We start from the raw sequence: 7,896 nt of genomic DNA on the forward strand, positions 1-7,896 counted from the left end.
TAAGAGAAGTAGTCAACTGTTCATGCAAGCTGGCTGCTAACCACCAGGAATAAGCTATAAAGCCCAATTTGTTCTGTGCCGTTCAGTTCTGTCACAAATGGAGGCATTTGGCACATGTGAAAATATGAAGTAATATCATCCTATAGGTGCTCGGATCTTAAAAACTCAGGTTTAGCTACTAAGATTGAACAAGAGAATCAAATTTGGCCTTTGGTTTTACCCTGAATGGTCTTCTCACTGTGGACAGATGGAGGACATTTCGATCTGCACTGTCTGAAATCTCTTCTGATGAACTGTTTGCCTGCTCGACTCTAGTATGTATCTTCTTTATTCAGCACAATGCAATTAAATGTCCCACTGAACAGGATTATCTACTTGTTTAAATGCTTCCTGAACCAAAGACTGAGCAAGAAAGTTTATCTAGCCTTTGATTTGCCAGTGGAAATATTTGAGAGGCTCAGATTTTTATGGGCTCAGAGTCACTGCAGTTCACATGTTTTTATTAGGACCTGTCATATCCGTGACTACTGCACTGCCTGAAAACTCGCTCAGGCTTCAGTTCTGTGGCATAACGCTGTTGCCCATTACTCCTGCATTCACTTATGGAAGTTTAAACCAGACACCTTTGAAATTCTAGACCTGGTCCAGCTCAGAGAGAAAGGAAAAGGATAAAAGGATAAAAGGATAAAAGGATAACCTCAACTTTCATTAGAAAGGCTTATTTCTTCAAAATACATCCGAGACCATGTGCATCTTTCTGAGTTCCGCTCAGGACCAAGGATCATGGCATATTAATACAACTTCAGAAATGGAAACACAGATATTCTTGAAATGCAGTGATGGGGGGAGCAGTGATTTTAACACACACCAATCTCAGTAGCAGATTTCTGAAGTATAATTACCGGCAGTTTCAAAGTAGCCACCATTATGATAACAGGATACAATTAATTCAGATAAATCTTTATCCATCAAGATAAAGTGCAACAGAAGGCAAAGAAAAGCACTTGGATATGCGTGCCTTTGTGTCAATAGCTTTGCCATAACAAATAGAGCTAGCATTGCTCTTCAGACTCTTGATATCCGCATTGCTTCTGTCTGCCAAAAATGCTTGTGAGCAGTACACTGCTCTTATTGTCTATTGTTATTATCTAGATGTCTATCTTGGGAACAGCTGAAGTGTCGTTCATTTCTGTGTCAGAGGGTGTGGCACGATGCTGAGGTTGGGCTGACAGAGGCTCTGCAGGAGAGTGGGTCCACACTAGCCCACCTCCCTTCCCTGCTGGCGCATGGCTGATAGGCCGATAAGGCAATTCAAGCCAGCAGGAAACTAGCTCAAGGAGGTGGAAAACAGCCCATTGCCAGGGCATGGGGCTGAACAATCTATGCAAACAGACATGCATTGGAGCTGGTGCGGGAATCAGGAGGGATGGGGACAGACAGCCTCCGCAGGGTGTGACACTGGCCTAACTCTGCTGTCTGACCGCACCCTCAGCTTCTAGGAACAGCGACATCAAGTATACCAGGAATATGACAACAGCTTCTTTGTATTTTGTCCTCCAGTCCTTGGAAGCGCAGTATGTATGGGCATTGGTGTACCATGCGCGAGGAGTGGCTTAGATTAGAAGTATCCTTCAAAAGTGATCTAGTTTAATCCACTACCTTTTGGGCAGGTGCATCTTTCAGCAGGTCAAGTTGCTCAGAGCCCCATCCAATGAGACTGAACATTTCTAGAGATGGAACATTCACATTTTCTCTGGGCAACCTGTTCCAGTGTTTGATCACCCTCACCATGTAGCCTTCCATCCTTACATCTAATCTAAATGCACCTTCTTTCAATTCAAAACCACTGACACGTCCTGTCACTTCAGGCCTTGGTAAAAAGTGTCTCCATCTGTCTGTTATATTCTCCTTGTATATTGGAAATCTGCTCTCAGCTCTCCCCAGGGACTTCTCTTTTTTTTTGTGGCCCTCCTCCAGACCTGCTCCAACAGCTCCGTGTCCTTTTTGTTGTTGGGGGCCCCAGACCTGGATGCAGTACTGCAGGAGGGGGTATCACATAAGTGGAGCAGAGGGGGACAGTCACTTCCTTTGTCCTGCTGGTCACGCTTCTTTGATACAGCCCAGGATATGGATGGCTTTCCAGGCTGCAAGTGCGCACTTGCTCGTGTCCAAATTTTCCTACACTGGTACCCTAGTCCTTCTCTATAGGGCAGCTCTCAATCCATCCATGGCACAGTCTTTGACTGGGAATTGTCCCAGCCCAGGTGTAAGACCTTGCACTTTGCCTTGTTGAAACATGGCAACATGCCAAAGAACAACGGCTCCTAATCCTTTTCAGGGGAGATTTGCAGTGCAAGACGCAGCTTGGTGGAGAGGAAAGCCTCTGTGCTGCTGAAATAACACAGGCAGGTGCAGATCATGCTGCTGCAGAACACCTGGCAATTGTCAAAATAGCAGAAACTAGTCAATTAGTGTTGATAGTTCATTACAGAGCATGTTTTACTTTATGACTATTAAATCTTTAATCCTCTACTAGCATAGTTTTCTCTCCCTCACATAAACAGCTTCTGGTTCCCAGGAATGAAGCAGGGCTTTTTCATACAGTCAACCACAGCCCAGAAGAGCCACTGAGAGGAGAGTAAGCACTGAGGCATCCTCTTTGCTTTGTTGTTCCTCTCATTTTGTCTTGATAGATCTTGAATTTTCATTACCAGCAGGCTCCAAAAGTGTCTGTGGAAATAAAGGGAAGAGCCTGGGAGGCAGGGGGAATTCTTAGGGTGGGGTATGGACAACAGGCACCTTCTACCTCCTGCCTCCATCAGTGACACATCATGGTGGTAAACAGCCTTCCCCAGGGAAGTGTTACTCAGTGCAACCCTAGGCTCTTCCTCACAGCACCATCCATTCAGGCTGCGCATTGCTGGGCTGCTTCATGCAGGAAAGATTTTGAGCACTTAATGCCCACATTCTCACAGCAAAGCTTAGTAGTAAATATGCACATAAATAACAAACACATAAAGATTAGGTTTTGCACCCTGCAGGCTGCAATGCTTTTTTCCAGACAGTCACTGTAAGACCCTGAAATCTTATCTGCAAGGCCTTACTTGGAGTACTGAGGCAACAGAGAGGTGTGCAAAGAGCAATCTATATCTGCAGCCCTGAGGTGACACTTACTTATGCTGAGGATTGGTAGTTGTTTCCAATCTCTTTGTGTGCAATTTTCTTTATTTACAGGACCTTTGCAGGTAGCCTGGTAACACAGGAAAAATTGGACCAATCAAGTGTTCTGCTACTGTTCCTGCAAATCCTGTTGTAGTGCAAAGATATTAGATTGGTTCTTCACACCTAGCACTAAAGAACATTACTGAAAACAGAAACAAAGGCTCACCAATTGGTGAGGTTGTTTCAGTTACCTCAACAACATCACAAAGACCTGTTCCTGGATCCAGCCATTAACCAATGTACTGCATACAAATACTCAAATCCAATATACTGTGTCCTATTTTTCACACTACTGCTGCCCATTTACCGCTGCTTGGGTCAGAATAACAATTACAAGAGGAAGGAAGACTTCTTGTCCCAGAGGACATACTAGGTCTTCAGTAGCAGAAGAAACTAGAGCAGGACAGCCTTTTACATTGAAAGCTAGATGTCAGTCCTTCTAGGTGCATGCCAGGTGGCTCATACATATCATTATGGGAACACCTAGCAACTTCAGAATGGGGTTAAGAGATATTGCATATCCTCCTATATACAATAAACTGTGATTCATCACTAAACTTGTACATAACACTTTCTTACTCTTGTACTTTGCCCTTCAAAGTAGTTTGTTGCAGGAAGTGCCAGAAACCAGCCAGAATATCAGCACATGTTTCTAGGCCTTGTATTTGTGTATGCACAGTAAACATACTCCTTGTGGTTGCTTCTTTATTGCATAAAGAGCAAAAGACTTGAAATATGTGACTAATTATAACATTTTGCCATGTTGGCATGTGCAGAACTTGAAATTTGATTCACCAGATGGACAGGGATCACAGTGAGGGAAAGCACAAAGTGAAATGAGGACTTCACACTTTCTTATGAGCTCTGCTCCAGGAAGGTCAACAAGCCCTGCCATTAGTGGTGCAGACTAGCAAATGTTTTTACCTACCTTTAACCCAGGAGTTTGTTTGCCTTGAGTTTGTCTCTGACTGAAAAACTCAGCAGGTAGATTTATCCACCTACTTGTTTGCTATACCTCCCTGTGTAAAGACCTATCTGTTATCTTAGCATTCATAAAACAGCAGTATTTCAGCTATCAAACTCACAGAGTTAGTGCTTGTAAAATTCAGGCTTAATACATACAGCCTCTACACCCAGCAAAATTTGTGAAAGCAGGTTTGAAAGTAATACATGTTGGCTACAACGGTCTGTTTAAAATCCAAATTGAAGTGAGTACTCAGAGAAAATATTCTGTAGCATACACCCAGATTTATGACACAACAACAACAATAGTAATACCACCTAACTTTCATCAGTAGATCTCAAAAGCGTTTTACAAAGAGATTAAGCATCCTTAGAGCAGCTACTTCGCAATAGGCACTTTTAGCTGCTGACAGTATTCTGAAACAGATTAAGTGATATTATTAACTAATCACCTGCCAAGCCTTTCACATCAAGTTGCTACCTGGAGCAAAATATCATGCTTAATTTTGGAACAATTGTAACTACGGTTTATAAGGGCAACTGCAAGCATAAACAGTGAGTCTGACAGCACAGATGAGTCTGCATGGCCTAATTTCAGTTTTGCCAGTTGTACGTACAGCTTCTTTTCAGTCATACAGATGGTCTTCTGCAGAAGTTAGTGGAGGTGCAGGGAATGGAAGCATCTCGGGGAAAAACCTATGCTTTGAATCACGGAAAGATGATCTGAATGAATTGGTCCAGTAATGATAAGTATAAATTAACAGAACCTGAACACCTCAGTGCTGGCAGGGGAAATAGTGCTTCAGTGGATTTGCCTGGTGGAGACAGGGAGACATAGGCCTACTCACAAGATGAAAAGCTACTTTCTTCTTCCAAACTGCTGCTGAATTTTGTTATGGTGCAATATCAGGCTATTCTAGGTGGTAGATAGTGCATTAGATATGCACAGTGGGTGGTAGATGTATATTAAGATACTGCATGAAGCAATAACGTTTCCTAAACTTTCTCTTTCTTCTGCCTAGCACACAATGTAAAAAGAATGAAAGCTACCCACAGGTTGGTGATGGGTAGATTTGAAAGGCCCGTATGCGCTTGGAGATGTTTTGACTATGTAGCAAGTAAATAGTCTCATTGGTTGTCATGGTCCTACCAAGTCATACAATGTTTATGGACTTATATTTCATTTTTAAAAAATTAAGTATTATTTTTAAAGTGCTAATTAGACAAAACAAAAGTATATGTCTTACCCTCACAGTGAAGCAAAGCTTAAAAATATGACCAAGATATGTTTTAAAGGCTAAGAGACTAAGTGATCTATAAAATGTCTCCAGCGCCAGGAAGGATAAAATACAGTCTGCAGTATCTAAAGCTTTCAGTATAGTGTACCTACCTCTTCTTTAAAATGACTCAGTGTCCAAGATAACAGATTTTGGATGTTCCAAAAACTAGGGCAGTCCTCTACTGAGGCTCCAGGAAGCAAAAGGAGGCCTTGTAGGACAGGTTACTTCAAGTCTAAGTCAATTTGGTGTCAGAAAACAGGCAATGCCAATGGATATTGCACCTAGACAAGAGAAAACCAGTCATAGAATAAAACAATTACCGGAAGGAAAGGCAAACCTGCAAAACACAGAATCTAGGATGCCTCTGTCGCAGAATGGATTTGACTTCACTCAGCATTTTTATTGCAGGTGTATTTGTGATAAGTCTTTATTTTGAAATGACTTCAGATCTCTGAAAATGAGAATATAGGCATCTTTGAGATAGAGGATAGCTGACTGTAGGGCAGTATAATGCTTCCCTACTTCCAATTCCTATATATTGCTATTAAGAAAAGAAAAAGAGCAAAGAAACCCTGTTTATAAAGTTAATGGATCTTTTCCTTCTTGCAACTCATGTTTTGTCAAATATTGCAAAACAGCTGCAGCACAGTTTTCACATGAGCCCATAGCAATGGAATCAGGTTATACTCTGTTTTCCCTCATACCTCAGCTGTAGGTGGGGCCTTTGTGTAGGTGCCAGGACGAGTCAAGCAACGACTGTCAGGTAACCTCAGAATGCAATTAAAATGAACACTGAAATAAAACATATCTGAACAAGAAGTTTTAAGAGTTTAAGAGGGATGGCAGTTACGAGCAAGCTAGATTTTAACAAAAGAATCAAAATCTCACCACAATAGACAGGAAGATGATAATATTCTAGAAAACAACTTTGGGTTTAACTTTGGGTTTAATAGCAGAATGTTAAGAGGGACTGTCCTTGTATCTTAACGTTCTCTTGTGGTCTCTAAAACATACCACTCTCAAAGCTTTGCTCAGGGAAACCTGCATTTTCAGTTTAGCAGGAACCAAATAACTGCACCAGATTTTTGTAAAGCAGAGCTGAATGCACTCATCAGCTTCTGCATGCAGGCACCTGCCTGCAGGCCTGCAAGTGAGATTGTAAAGGGGGCCATGACACATGTTAGTACAAGGCTACCATCAATCACTTCCATTAACAGAACGCTATGATAACTGCTATAACTGCAACTCCTAGCTTGGGCACATCTCCTCAGTTTTCTATTCACAGCTCAAGAACACAACTCTACCATCTTCATCCCAGCCCATACCTACTAACACACCTGGGTCACTAGAGATGCATCACCAACCTTTTTGATACATCAGGGACTGAAGCAAGGCTTTCATATACCTAAGAGGCACAGCACACTGCCTGTTGGGCATCACTTGTTTCCAGTGTGTCCCACCACAAGCAAGTCTACCCCACACTTCCAGGCAGAGCTGCTCTCTGTAAACTCTGGCAGTTAGTCTCTTACTAGGGACTGAAACCAGAAATACCTACCAGCAGACATGCTTATGTGAAGTCTTTAATCTAGTGCAGAATGACAGAAGTCCCCTGTGTTGAGTGCTTAAGACCCACACAGGGGTTAAATTTGCTACTCCTAGTCTCTGTTTTACAGTTGGAGTTAAACACTCACTTGGTAATTCCCAGCCTACCTAATTGATTTTACTTTGCTCTCTTCTAGAATATTTTGATCAATTGCTGGATTCTGCAGTGGGATTTTTCTTTGGATTTTACCACAGGTATTTTCTTTGTAACTTCTTTGGCTGCAGTTCATTTAGAAGTACTTGTATGTACTTCTAATGTTTGACATTTGACCATCAAAATATTTAAATCAGAAACCTGGGACCAATGGCATCTTTCTGTTACCCAGGACATCAGCCTAAGTCCTACCCTAGTATTACTGCATAATTATAATATGCTTTAATATTTAGATGCTACCCTTCACGTCAGATGATTTCCATGCCCTCTCTGGAAGGAGACAATTTCATTATAAGCATTTTTAGAACAGGACTCCCTCCCTGTTTGACGCACAAAAGTACAATGACTTGCCTTTGTCAGGCTGAGAGAAGAACTCTGATTTCATGCCTCCAATCTAGCATCCTGGCTAAAAAGTAGCACCAGTTACTTCTGTCCTAATACCTCTGTATATAGCATTTACTTTACTGATTCTTATTTCCCAACCAAATCAGAATGGGCTATTTTTGGCTAATACACAATACTTACTTAGGATCCTCTGACGTGGTGTCCACTTCTGCCTGTGGACTGAGATTCAAAGAGAGTACACAGTGCAGATGCATACAAAGAACTGGTTTTGGTGGAAAATGTCCCATTGCAGAATAAGTCCACTTTGCTAAGTGAAAGGCACAGCTGGGA

General features: G+C 42.0%; 1 long non-coding RNA gene across 1 annotated transcript in view; it reads left to right on the forward strand.

Annotated features, from left to right (window-relative positions):
* Positions 1-7,394, forward strand: part of LOC116652909 (uncharacterized) — a 45,783-nt gene extending 38,389 nt beyond the window's left edge. The window contains exon 4 of the long non-coding RNA XR_004306115.2: positions 7,205-7,394. This is a non-coding gene — a long non-coding RNA (uncharacterized LOC116652909). The remainder of the gene's footprint in view (positions 1-7,204) is intronic.
* Positions 7,395-7,896: the final 502 nt, after the last annotated feature.

Source organism: Coturnix japonica, chromosome 2 (genome assembly GCF_054131305.1).
Source record: "Coturnix japonica strain WE chromosome 2, WE-NBRP24, whole genome shotgun sequence".
Lineage (NCBI taxonomy): Eukaryota > Metazoa > Chordata > Aves > Galliformes > Phasianidae > Coturnix > Coturnix japonica.